The sequence below is a fragment of the Camelus dromedarius genome, chromosome 16, assembly GCF_036321535.1.
Source record: "Camelus dromedarius isolate mCamDro1 chromosome 16, mCamDro1.pat, whole genome shotgun sequence".
NCBI classification, from domain to species: domain Eukaryota; kingdom Metazoa; phylum Chordata; class Mammalia; order Artiodactyla; family Camelidae; genus Camelus; species Camelus dromedarius.
Genome location: NC_087451.1, coordinates 25,569,163 through 25,582,841, shown reverse-complemented (window position 1 = coordinate 25,582,841; position 13,679 = coordinate 25,569,163). Strand labels below are relative to the sequence as shown.

Sequence of the window (13,679 nt, the reverse complement as noted above, 5' to 3'; positions counted from 1 at the left end):
ACTTCCCCTGACTGGGGAAACAGGAAGCAGAGATGTCCCGGAGCAGGGCCGTGAGCCGCAGGCCCACCCCAGACCCCAGGGAGTCCCCAGGCAGCCCTGGTGGCGGGCCCTCCCCCCACACCCACGTTACAGGTGATGAAACAAGGTCCCAGAGCAGAAAGGACGCAGAGCCTCCCCCAGCTCCGGCATTGCCTCGTGGTCCCCGCCACCCCCACTAATTTGCCTCTGTCCTCCGCGCTTTCTAGATGCTGATGGCCTCTCGCGACTTCCCACTGCCCGCCACATCACCCCACAACCAGACCCCTTCCAAGGCGCCACCCCCACCCCACCTCTCCAGACACCCCTTTGTTATTCCCCTTCCCTCTGAACAAACACTGAGTTCCAGCCACAGCGGGGGGACACCCCACATGTCCATGTCACCCGTTTCGTCCCCCAGCCTTTCCACGTGCGTGTCCCTCTGCCTGGTATTCTCATTCCCTTTTTCTGCCCAGAAGACTCCTATTCATCCATCAAAGCCCACTCAGAAAATGCCTCTTCTGGTTTAAACACCAGGCACCTTCAGTGGGATGTGATTCTAAGGTGAAAAAGGCCTGCAAATAAATCTCGACTTTCCCTTCGTTTTGCTGTAGGCGGTGGTAGCAGTGTGGCAATTCTGGAACAGGTGTGCGAGTATCCTGGGAAAGGGTGTAAATAACACAGCAACGCTGTTTGGAACTGCAGTTTTCTCCAGGCACCTGCAAGGAGAACGCGAGGAAGAGCCCCAGGGTGTCGGACAGGAACTGGGCTGATCATTGTGACGTCAGACTGGGTAAAAAAGGAGTTTTCCTCCTTCACGTACATCCATATGGTCACAACATGCTTTCATGTTTTAGTTAACGGATTATGAGCCGTCACTGTTATTATTCTTGAGGCTCACACTGTCCCAGATTTGGCCCGTGGGATCCCCTTCCAGATGCCCCTTGTCCTCCTGATACACCCCCACTGTTCTTGAGCACTTCCTGCCTTTCCGACAGACTGTTCCGGCTCGTCCAGGACTTCTGCCCCCGCCCTGGAACAGCCCTCTCTGCGGGAAGGAGGATGGGGCGTAGAAACCAGGGTCCCAGTGTGACGTGCGCCTGTCACTGTGGAGGTGTCCTTGCTTCCAGACCCTCTCCCTAGACAGAGAAAGGAAAAAATTTATAAACATAAAAGTGAACGTGTGTGTATATGTATGTATGTGTGTGTGTATATATATATATATATAATATATATGTAAAATGAATTTATCTATATTATAATTAAATATATATAATATTTTAAAATAAATAATAAAATAAAATGTATATATAATATAAAACTTTATACATATACAGAACATATATGTAAAATATAATATACATTTTTAGAACTATGCGTCCTGTTTCCTGGCGGACAGAGCACGGCCGTGCTCTGTATGGGTCTCTGCCTGTAACTGCCGAGTTGTGGATGGTAGAGTAAAAGCCATGGACCCAATCAGACGTGAAGCGAGGAGTGCAGGTGGGGGGGGTCTGTGGGTGTCTGCCATTCTCACAGCTTTTCTAAAGGTCTGAAATGTTTCCATGTAGAAAGTTGCTAAGATATATATATATATACATATATATGAATCTACAGTGCTCTCAAAATAAAAGGTTTAGTTAAAAAAAAAGTTGAGGGGGAAGACAAGGAAGATGGCAGAAGCCGTCAGGTGCCTTAGAACCCCCCGACGCCCCCATCCTAAGGGCCTGGCGGGGCGCCCCCCAGCCCCTCCCCACTTCTCCTCCAGCCCCTCCTGCTTCCTTCCCCTGCCCCAGACCCCCAGGACAGGATGTTACAAAGCGCTTCTTTCCGGCTCCTTCTCAGTGAGGTTTCAAAGCCTCAGAGTGGTGCCATGCGGGGCGTGGGGGCATCCACCTCGCCCCCAATCTGAGGTGCCTGGAGGTGAGGCGGGGGAGGGCCCCTGTTATGAAGCTGAGTGTGTGTCCCCAGGGGCCTGGGGCCCAGCGGGGGCTTATTTTGCTTTTCAAAGCACTTGTTCTGTGCAGAAAGGAGAGCGTCTCTCCAAAGGGCCCGCGGCTGCTTGGGGGCAGGGCTGGTGCCCAGTCCGGGCGAGCGGAGCCCAGGCCGGCTCCGTAGGCCCCGTGCCCGCGGGCCCGCCTGCAGCCCGGCTGCGGGGAGTCGGGAGAGCCGGGGTCGGGGTGGGCGCGAGCATCCAGTCTTCGCAGGAGGGCTGATGCACCCCACTCCCAGAGGCCAGACAGGAGCCCACCAGGGGACTTGGCTGGGAGGGCCCCCGGGGCCTGGGCGCCCCACCTGAGGGTGGACGCGGAGGCCTAGAATGAGGGGCATCAGGGTCAGCAGCTGGGACAGCACCAAGCCCCACCAGCAGCCGCAGCTGGGTCCCCATGGAGGCCCCTCAGAAGCCCCCCACACCAGGAGGAAAAGGCAGCGGTGACACTGACCGGCCAGGCCGTGGGGTGCGGGCCACATAAGACCGTCTCGGTCCTGAGACCCCAAACCCCGTGGCCAACTGACTAACGCCCAGAGACACCGGGTCCTGCTCCCTGGACCTGCGAGCATGCCCTTAGGTGACAGAGGGGCTTTGCAGCCGAATTAAGTAGAGGCTCTTTTATTTTTTTTTTTAACACCTTAATTGTGGTATGAGTCCTGTACAGCAAACTACACATATTTCAGATGCACAGTTTGATGAATTCTGATAGACGTGTGCGCCCATGAAACCACCACCACAGTCACGATGGTCAGCGTTTCCATCCCTCCCCCGGGCGTGCAAGTTTCAAATTCCCACTTTATCCCTTCCCACCCCCTTTACCCCTGGTAACCATAAGCTTGTTCTGTGTGTCTGTGAGTCTGTTTCTGTTTTGTAGATAAGGTTATTTGTGTCCGTTTTTTAGAATCCACTCGTAAGCACGTACATCATATGGTATTTCTCTCCCTTTCTGACTTACTTCACTTAGAATGACGATCTCCAGGTCCAACCATGTTGCGAATACTGCAAACGGCAGTATTTTATTCTTTTCTATGGCTGAGTAGTGTTCCACTGTGTAAACACACCACAGCTTCTTCACCCAGTCAGCTGTCGGCGGACGTCTGCGTGTTTCCGTGTCTCGGCTGTTGCAAAGTCCCTTGTCAGTCGCATCACTTACAAATGTTTTCTCCCGTTCTTTAGGTTGTCTTTTTGTTCTGTTGATGGTGTCCTTAGCTGTACAAAAGCTTTTGAGTTTAATTAGATCCCACTTGCTTATTTTTGATTTTATTTCCATGACTGTAGCAGCTGATTTGAAAAAAAAAAATTTACTGTGACTTATGCCCAAGAGTGCTCTGCCTGTGTTTTCCTCTAGGAGTTTTATAGTGTCTGGCCTTGCATGTGAGTTTTTAATCCATTTGCAGTTTATTTGGCACATGGTGTTAGAGAATGTCCTAATCTCTTTGTTTTACATGTGGCTGTCCAGTGTTCCCAGCACCGCTTGTTGAAGAGACTGTCTTTTCTCCATTGTGTATTCATGCCTCCTTTGTCGTAGGTTAATTGACCATGAGTGCATGGGTTTATTTCTGGACTCTCTATCCTGTCCCACTGATCTGTGTGTCTGTTTTTGTGCCAGCACCATGCTGTTTTGATGGCTGTAGCTTTGTGGTATGCTCTGAAGTCAGGGAGCGTGATTCCCCCAGCTCTGTTCTTCTTTTTCAAGATTGTTTTGGCTATTTGGGGTCTTTTGTGTTTCCATACAAATTGTAACGTTTTTTGTCCCAGCGCTGTGAAGAATGTCGTTGATAACTTGATGGGGACCACACTGAGCCTGCAGACTGCCTTGGGCAGCACGGCCACTGTAACAACACCGAGTCTTCTAATCCAAGAGCACAGCACGTCTTTCCACTGGTTTATGTCCTCACTGTCTTTAGTCAGCGCCTTACAGGTTTGGGAGAGCTGGTCCTGTGCCCCCTGGGCAGGCTTGCTCCTAGGTATCTCATCCTTTTCGATGTGATGGCAAACAGGAAGTGGAAGCTTTTGAGATGGGGAGGTGGTCCTGAGTTAACCAGGACGCCCAAGATGTGATCTCAAGTGTCCTGTGAGGGAGGCAGAGGGAGACGTGACGCAGAAGCAGCAGGTGACGTCAGGCTGTCGGCTCGGAGAGGGAGGAAGGGCCGGGAGCCCGGGGCTGGAGGGAACGCAGCTCTGGAGGCTGACAAGGCAGGAGGGGTGCTCCCGGCGGCCCTAGGGGGAGCCAGCGCTGCCTGGGGATGCAGGTCTGGCCCCCCCAGAACTGTAGAGAATAATCTGGTGGTGTTACACCACTGAAGCCTACGGTGACTTGTCACAGTAGCCACAGGAACCCCCACAACCCCAGGGCTGGTCCAGGGCTAAGTCAGAAGTGGCAGCTGGGGACCCGGAGATGAGGACACAGAGCTGGAATTGGCCACAGTCTCCCCTTCCAGGCCCGGAGTTGGGTGCGGGCTCGGGGGACCACACTGCCCGTGAAAACTGGGTTCTATAATTACGAGACTGGACTGAAGCTTGGCCGCTGCGGAGAGGTGGGACTTTCCTGCGAGGTTGACTGAAACATCCCCTGGGCTCCATCCTGGGGCAGGGAAGCCAGCCGTGTCAGGGGAAGCTGGACAGGAGAGTGGAGGGAAAAGCAAGGTCCTCGAGCTGCTGCTTGAGTCTGTCCCCTGTGCCTGGCCCGATGGCAGGCAGGGGCGTGCACTTGCCAGTGACAAGAAGGTGAATGGCAGAGCCTGCCTTCGGAGCTCAGCACCCGGCCAGAGAAGCTCCGCTGAACTGCTCCCCATGAGACTGGTGAAAAGTGGTGGAAAAAACCCTAGAAGATACTTAAACTTTCTGGAAATTGTCCAAAGGATGAACAGAAATGGAGGAATATCTGTGCAAGAACATTTATGAAAATTTGTAAGAAAAGTGACAGTCTGCGGTATTTGACCTCCTGCCCCTCAACCTCCTCCTGGTTCCAAGTCCGACTCCACTCAGGAAGGTTGTGCAAGACCTGGGAGCCCCCTCCCGTCCCTGCCGGGGACACAGGGCCCCTCCCCCAGCTCCTGGGAGGAGCAGGCTCAGCCTGGGTGTGTGTGTGGGGGGCCTTCGTGGAACAGAGGCTCCGCCCTGAGTCCGTGTGCTGAGGTTCCCGGCACCCCGGCCGCCCTGCCCTGGCTCCTGAGCCCCCCAGAGAGCTCCCACTCTCTTCCCAAAGGGACTGACCTCATTTGCAGCAGAGAGTGAGGAAATTCAAGCCTAGAGGTCTGTCAAGAAGAGTGGAGGTTCTGGGGGAGGCAGCAGAGAGGAGATTCGGGGTGCAGGCCAGACTGCAGGCCGGCCGGTGTCCAGGAGGGAGTCAGGGAATACACAGGTACCAAGAGCCCTTCTGGGGTCAGAGCAAATAATCAAGTACGGATCAAACACCATTCCTTGAAAGGAGCCGGAATCCGACTGGATTCGTCTGTAGAGCAATTTACGACCCAGGGCGTTACTGAAAACAACAGAGAAATCAGCAGGAAAGGAGGGAAGTCTAACAGCCAGATACACTCAGGGAAAGAGAAAGAGCCCGACCGGACCCCCCCCCCCCGTCCAGGTGACGTGGGCACCCCGCCCGCACCCCCAGGAACAGCGTCCGTCCGTCCGTCCGTCCGGGGCTGCACTGGTGCAGAGACGCCACTAAAATCCTCCCGCTGTCACACGTCAATAAACAAGGAAATGCCGGCAAGAAGCCCCAGGGCAGGGAAACCCCCACCCAGCACTGCTGCAATGGGCCACCCGAGACGGCCAAAGAATAAAGCAAACAGGAGAGCGTGAGCCATGTGCGGGGGGAAAAGCTAGGCAGCAGAAACGGCCTGTGAGAGAGACCAGATGTCAGCTTTATCAGAAGCGTTTAAAGCAGGCATTTTAAACGTGTTTACAAAACTAAAGGAAACGGCGATGAAAGAAGTAAAGGAAGGTGTCAAGCAGAAAACACCAACAGAGAGACAGAGTTTGTGAAAAGGAAGTCAGCGAAAGTCTTGGGGGCGAAGACTGCAGTTTGTGATCCTCTGGAAGGGCCTGACAGGAGACGTGAACTGACAGAAGGAGCACTGAACGTGAATGCAGACTGCTGGAGATTATGCAAATTGAAGACTAGACAGAAAAAAGAGCAAACAAACACGAAGAGAGCGTCAGAGAAATGTGGGGCACCCCGAGCACGTCACCACGTACATCGTGGAACCGCCGGGAGGTGAAGGGAGAGGAAAGTAAGCAAGGAGGTGCTGCAGAAACCCCACAGGTGGCTGAGAACCAGGGCCTACACACCCGGGGGCTGAGCACACCCCAGACGAGACAAATACAGAGAGAGTCGCAAACTGACGCCTCTGGGCACAGGCGCCTGCAGGCAAGGGCCAGCAGAAGGCCCTGCAGCCGCAAGCAACAGCCGCGCGTCACTCGCGAGGGAGCCCAAGTGGAGGAGTGGCGCCTTCCCAGCGTGAACCGCGCGGGACGGGAGGCCACGGGGTGGCAGCTCCAAAGTGCTCCAAGAAACAGCTGTCCACCGAGACTCCTGTCACCTGTGGGTTCGTCACCAGCTGTGGGTTCTGGCCGGCAGAAGTCCCACCGAGATGGAATGAATTGCTTGAGACTCTGTGGAAAAGTCAAGAGCGAGAGTCGGGAGCCAACTCCACGCACGAGCCTCCCAAATCTCTCTTATTTATTGAGTACAGTCGAAGGAGGAATGCAGGAATTTAGGGAAAGACAGGGTGGGACCACAATGAGTACAAAGGCTTTGTTTATTGTTGGTGGTTGGCTCAAGGTCAGAAGACCCTTTTTGGTGAATCCAGTTCCTTTCAGCTTATCAGGGCGGAACATACGGGAATCAGCTGCTTAACGACTTGGACTCAGGCGGCTGTGCCTGCCTTAGGTTGCCCCCTCGGGGGGTCTTACCCTCCATTGGCTGCCCAGCCTTCTCACCTCTGAGTCTGCAGCTTTCTGTAAGTTGTTTACCATTCCAGCCCAAGGCTGTTTTGGGGATAGAAGACTATCTAACAGCAGGCACGCCCAGCGTTTATAGCCGGGGGCCTGGGTTGTTGCTAAAACTTCAACTATGCAAGCAGGGCGGTTGCTAAGCACATCTGCTCTTCTGTAAGGAGATGAGCGGCTGGGGTCTGTTGCAATTTGTTAACCCAATCACGGGCTCCCACAATATCCAGCAACGCCCTCTTTCAAAGGGGAAGATAAAATATTTCCCCGGGTAAACAAAAAAGAACAAAATCTTGCCATTTCCGACAACACAGACAGACCCTGAGGACATTACGTTAAGTGAAGTAGGTCAGAGACAAACAACTGAGTTCACTTAATTGTGGAGGCAAAACCAAAACACCAAACAAACCCACCACAGCCGCCACCACAGAAGAGCCCCAAGCCCGTGAGCACCCGGAACGGATGGGGGCTTGCCCGGGGAGGGGGCTGGGTGGGCAAAAAGGCAGGAGGAGGTCAAAAGGTGCAGACTTCCAGTCATGAAAGAAGGCGGGAGGGTGACTGCCCCGCTGACGGGCGGTGCTGTGCACCCGCCAGGTGCTGAGACCAGGCCGTGAGCACCCATCGCAGCAGTAAAAGAAGAGCCTTAACCGCAAAGAGCGCCTTGTGTTAGCCGAGCAGTTCGGTCCGGCTGAAGCCGACGCCTGTGCTGTCCGGTGGTCGGACCACGTCTCCCCAGCGAGGTGGGAGCCCCCTCCAGGCCGCCGCGCAGGCTCCCCCAGCCCCGGCACAGCCAGCCGGGCTGCTCCTGGGGGGCCGTGGCGTCCAGTCCCCCGACGAGGCGTGGACCGGCCCTCTTAGCAGGTGCTGCACCATTCGTGCCACCCTGAAAAGCACGACTCGGTAATAAAGCCTGGCTGGCCCGCAGAGGAGTTACAGTCAAGTACTCGGAGCAGAGGAGCCGTGAGGCAAGGGCTGCGGGCGGGCACTGAATCCTTTGGACACAGAACTGGAAACAAAACTGGGAGGCTCGCGGCCGCGGGACGGAACGCGGACATGTTGTGACTGTTAGCAGAGTTACAGCGACAGAAGCTGCAAGGGCTCGGGGTTTACAAAGAGACCCAGTCACCTACCTTTCGCTTTAGAGAGCCGTTCATGTATAACTTTGAAATACGTGGCTAAAAACAAGAGACTGCGACTAGGTAATGACTTTAATAAACTCTGTCTTAACCATACAGGGCTTCTTTCCAAGGAGGTGACATTTTTTTCTCCCTCCCTTCTTCTTCTTCTGTTCTATTTCCATTCGGAAGTCACATTTCTTGTGCTTCAAAAAATTTTTCTCAAACTCAGGATTTATTGTTTCGCTCTTCTTCATATTCCAAATTCCAGTAAGTACAATTTAAAGAGCATTTCATTCATTTCTTTCACTTTAAAAACAACATAGGCTGATACGGGAGCAAATCTAGATGACTGCATGGTTCCAATGATACGACATTCTGGAAAAGGAGACAGAAAAATCAGTGGTTGAAAGGGGTTCCGGAGAGTGGGGGATGGGCAGACGGAACACGGGGTGCTTTCTAGGGTGGTGAGACTTCCGTGTGAGCCCACAACGGTGAAGGCATGTCATTCTGTGCATTGTCAAAATGCGCAGAAGGTGCAACACAAAAAGGGACCCTAGTAAGAAATACGAACTTTCTTTGATAATTATGTATCAGTATCGGCTCATCCACTGTAACGAACATATCAGACTGTACTGCAAAATTTTAATAATAGGAAAACGTGTGTGTGTGTATGAGAATTCTCTGCACTTCCTGTTCAGTTTTTCTCTGAACTTAGAACAGCCCCCTCAGAGTCTACTAATTGGTTTAAAACTGCACACCCACACACGAGTCACTATGTGTGCACAGAAGCAAACCGCACGGCTCCTGACCCCGGTCGTAATAGCCGTGTCTTCTACGCAGTCCTTCCTCCTGCAGAAATGAGGGGGGCCGGGCAGGGAAAGCTCCACAGGGAATTCCCAGAAGGTACCAGCCGCCTTGTGACCACGCCTTGCTGCTTATTTCCTTTGAGTTTTCTAAACTGCCTGGATTTTTTTTTTTCTGTTGAGCATTGTGTTACCTTTATAAAAACAAGCCATTGTTTAAAGTGAAGAAAAATTTTCATGAAGTAATGTGGACATTCTTGCACCCCCAAGCTTGTGGGCAAATACTCATATATTTATATCTGTATACATGTTTTCGCAGTTAAAAAAGACTGCGAAGCTTTATACCAGTATCCGCTATGCTTATTGACGAGAAAGAGGATTTTAGGCAGCTTTTTAAAGTGCATTTTTCTTTCTTCCTTCCCTCCTTCCTTCCTTGTATTCCTTTTATTCCTTTCTTGCTTTTTCCCCTCATTGTTTAATCGCATCTTTCCGCTGCTCACAAGCTGTCCGCATCACGCACCGGCTAAATAAAAATTCCTTAAATTCTTCTGGCTCATTAACTGGCCCACAGCCCTTGTGGGAGGTGCACAGTTCCGACCTGCGATGAAGTTGGGGGTAAACGGGTTCATAAACTGTGTTTATATTCGCGTTATTTAAGCTTCCCCGGAACTCGTTTTACCTGGGGAAGGATTAAAGGTCAGCCTGCAGGGTGGAGGAAGCGAGGATCGAACTCGGGACCCGGGGTGCCACCGTCTCCCTGCCCGCGTTCCTGGCGGCCCCTTGCTGCCCCCTCGCGGCGTCCCTCGGAACTGCAGGCCGCCTTATGCTCCGCGAGTGAGGCGGGGTCTGGGTCCCGCGGGGGCCGAGCCACCCCCGCGCGGGGGTGGGAGCGAGGGGCAGGGTGGTCAGGACAGAGGTCTGAGCCAGGCTAGCGCCGCAACCTTTCCCCCACGTCATTCTCCCGCCACTTGCGGATTTTCACCCCACCCCCTCGAACTCTTACTAGTTAATAAAATGTAAAATTGTCCCATGAACGGGTGACTTTGGCGGGGGGGGGGGGGGGCGGGCGTCTTTTAAAATGTCAATAAATGTGTTTGAAGGGGAACTTGCATCTCGCTCCTCGTGTGGAAAATTTGTGTCATTTTATACGTAATAACAATGAAACTACAATAAAAACAAGAACTGCTGTTGGATACTGAAATATCAAAATTGGTGCCCAGCCTGGTCTTCGTTCAAGAGAGATTAACCAAGCATCAGAAAAGCGTTTTTCAAACACAGTTCAACATTTTAACCCAAGAGACACATAAAAATGGAGAAAAAAAATTTCACAAAATAATACTCATTTTTCTGATATTTTCTATTTTCTTCAATCTACTTTATTTTTTTTAAATGGTCAAAGGCCAGTAGATGAACAAGTATAAGAAAAGTGTTGGGGGAGTTGAAGCTAAGTGATGGTGCACAGAAAGAGCTGGGGGAAGAGCGTTCCAGGCAAAGGGAACAGCAGGTGCAAAGGCCCTGAGGTGGGAGTGTGCCTGGGAACTGAGGATTAGTGAGGAAGCCAATGTGGCTGGAGCTGGGGCAAGGGTGGGAGATGACACCAAGAGGTGACAGGGAGGCGTCAAGGCCAAATTCACTGAGAAGCTACTAAGGCTTAAGCTTAGTAAGGCCCCTCACCTGCCCAGGGGTCCGGGCACTGGCAGGGGCCTTGCGATGAGTTCACATGGTCACAGATTGTGTAAAATGTGCAAGAACTCTGTGTAGTTTACAGCAAACCACTAAAAAGCCAGTTTAAACGTTCTTCGAGAAATGCAGACAGGAGATGTGACGCGTTTCCTTTCATTATGTCAGTTCGTTGCCTGTATTTAATTCGTTTTATCCTCCCAGGAGACTTTTCTACGGGGAGGGGCGCCATCACAAGCCTACGTCTCCCCGGAGGGCCAGCTGCCAGCCCCTCTCACGCTCCCGCCGGGCCAGCGGGGCGACCACCCCTCCTGACTCCTCGCAGCACGGATTCCCGCGTCTGGTTTTGCACGGCACACACGAGGGAGCGCATGCGCACTTGACCACGTCGCGGGTGTCGCCCTGGAGCATCCTTGTCTGTGACGTGAAGAGGCCGCCACCCTCCTCCCATCCCCTGCTGATGAGCGTTAGCTTGTCCCCAGTGCGGGGCCATTACAAATAGTGCCGTGCGCCTTCTAGAACACACACCTGCGGCACCGCCGCTCCGAGCGAGCCCGGGCGCTCGTCTTCCCAGGGCGCCGCCAAGCTGGTCCCCAGCGGCCCAGCAGACAAGTGAGCTGCTTTCATCGTGACTGGTTGAGGCCACTGTCTGCCCTTCGGACTCCCCCGTCCTCCCACGCTCCCTCCTTTTGTGTTTGTAAGCTTGCATTCTTTTTCTCAAAGAGGGCCTCCTACATTAGGAAGCTTCAGGACCCCGCAACCTGGCCCTGCCATGCGAGTGGTTCGCAGGCCACGGCAAGGCTCCGGTCGAGGTGGGAGCCCAGAGAGGGCCCCGAGAGACGGACAGGTGCCACCTGGGGTCCAGACTGGGGACACAGGAGGAGGAGAGGAGCAGGCGAGGAGGGCCCCACACTAGTTCAGGGGAGCAGTGTGGGGATCCTGGAGCAGGGTGGGGCCGTGGGTCAGATTCCGGGTGGGAGCCAAGGGGCTTGCTGGGGACCAGACGCCGGGTATGAAAGGGAGAGAGATTCTTGCCCCGAGCAAGGGGCAGAGATGGAGAAGACTAGGGGTGCAATGGTCCAGAGGAGAGATGCGGGGGATGTTTCCAGATGTGAGAATGTGGGAGGAGCCTGGGGTTGACAGGAGTAGGGGGCGGGCGGGTCTGAGGGTGATACGTTAGGAACCGTCAGGGCACAGCTGGTGTTTGGAGTCTCTGGATGGAGATCACCCCGGAAGTTAGTGTAGACAGACAGAAGGCCCAGGGCGCGGGGACATGAACGGGTCAAAGGGAGGAGGAGGAATCAGCCAAGGGCCTGCGAGAACTGGGAGGAGACTCTGGAGGGAGTGGCGGGTGCCTGTCGCACACACGGGCCATCCCAGGACAGCCAGCTGCACGGACACCGACGTCCTCCCCTCCCCTCCTCCCGACGTAGCATCCCACCCAAAGCATCACCTGGGCTGCACCTGGTTCCCCCCTCCTCCTTCTCTCCCGCGCACCTGCAGGGCTTGGCTGGCGTTGTGCTTGTTCCGCGTCCCGAGGCAGTGACTTTGCTCATCCTGGCTCTGCTGTATTCCCAGCGCCCATCTCCGTACCCAGCACCAGGAGATGCTCTGGAAATACAGTAGTTGGGGAGTGCGTTTTGCAGAAGGGGAAACTGAGGCTCAGAAAGGGAAGGCGATCTGCAGAGATTACATGGAGAAGAGGAGGCAGGACAAGGACTTGGGTAAGATCTGTGGCCCGAAGCCGAGCCTCTCTGATGCTCTTGCGGGGTTTCCGGCCTCGTTCGGTGGTCTGGGGCCCCGACCCTGACCAGAGCCTAGGCTGCGTCCCAGGCGGGCGGAGGGCGCCGCGATCTGGGAGTCGCCGGCAGAGGGCGCTGCTGTTGCGCGTGGGCGCCCAGGGCGGGCGGGCTGACCCGCGGAAAAGGGGCGGAAGGTCCGCACCGAGTGGGCTGGGGAGACCCGAGCTGGAGCGGGATTCCCGGAGCAGGAAGACCTTTCCCAACCCGGGGAGAGAAACAGGGTGAAGGCAGGCTTCCCAGGAGGTGATTTTTTAAAGTGTGTCCTGAAAAATGAGTGGGAGGCAGGGCTGGGGAAGGTCCGGGCGGAGGGTCAGCAAAGGCCCGGGCGGGTCCCCGGGACTGGGAAAGGGGCACCGCTCGGCCGAGGGCAGGGTTAGGGTCAGATCGCAGGGGAGGCCCCGGAGCTGATGCGTGCTCTGGCCTCCAGGACATGGAGGCACGGGGTGGTGGGGGGAGGCCCCCCGCAGCCTTCCCTGAGTTCTGGGGATGTGGGTGCTCCCAGGCCGGCACCCCCCGGCCAGCACCCTGCCCCCGCCCCCCGTACCCCAGCTCCCCGAACCCGGCTCTGAGGCCACCTGAGCAGAGTGTCTGGACCACAGCGTCCATCTCCTGCGCCGGAGTGTCCCCAGGGGCCTCACAGAGCTCTCGCCCCTCTTTCCCATGGAGGGGTGGTGATGGCAGAGCCACTGCTGTCACAGCCGGGGGTGCAGGTCAGAGGTCAGGGCCGCCTGCCCGCTGGAAGGTCTGTGCTCACTGCTGGGAAGCTGAGGTGGCCTTGTCTGGGGAGCCTGGAGAGACGTGAGGGGGCGGGGAGCAGGGGGCCAGGCAGGAGGGGCTGCGGGTCTGGCGGGGGTGGTGCCTGGGCTGCTTCACGGAGGCCAGCCTCTCCCCAAGCCTCAGTCTCCTCACCTGTAGAATGGGGTTTCAGGGGAAGATCTGAGGCCCCTCCCAGGTCGTGGGTCCAGGCCAGCAGGAAGAATTGGCTCGCTGGGTTCCCCGCCGGCTTTCTGCTGCAAGAGCTTCCAGGGACAATGTTTTTAATAATAGTAATAATAATAATAGTAATAATAATAGTAATAATAGTAATAAGTTATTATTATTATTATTATTACTATTACTACTACTACTATTATTATTATTACTATTACTATTACTATTATTACTATTATTACTATTACTATTATTATTACTATTACTATTATTATTGTTATTACTATTATTGCTATTATTATTACTAATATATAGGTATATATTTATTAGATGAGTTAGTCCCTCAACGACACCATGAGGACCAATTATTGAATCCCCTTTACAG

The 13,679-nt window shown here is 54.3% G+C and overlaps 1 long non-coding RNA gene across 1 annotated transcript; it reads left to right on the top strand.

The window, feature by feature from the left end:
- Positions 1–31: 31 nt before the first annotated feature.
- On the top strand, positions 32–1,226 carry LOC116157658 (uncharacterized). The gene is made up of 3 exons (XR_010384381.1): positions 32–132; positions 630–808; positions 1,014–1,226. It is a non-coding gene; the product is annotated as an uncharacterized LOC116157658 (long non-coding RNA).
- The last annotated feature ends 12,453 nt before the right edge of the window (positions 1,227–13,679 follow it).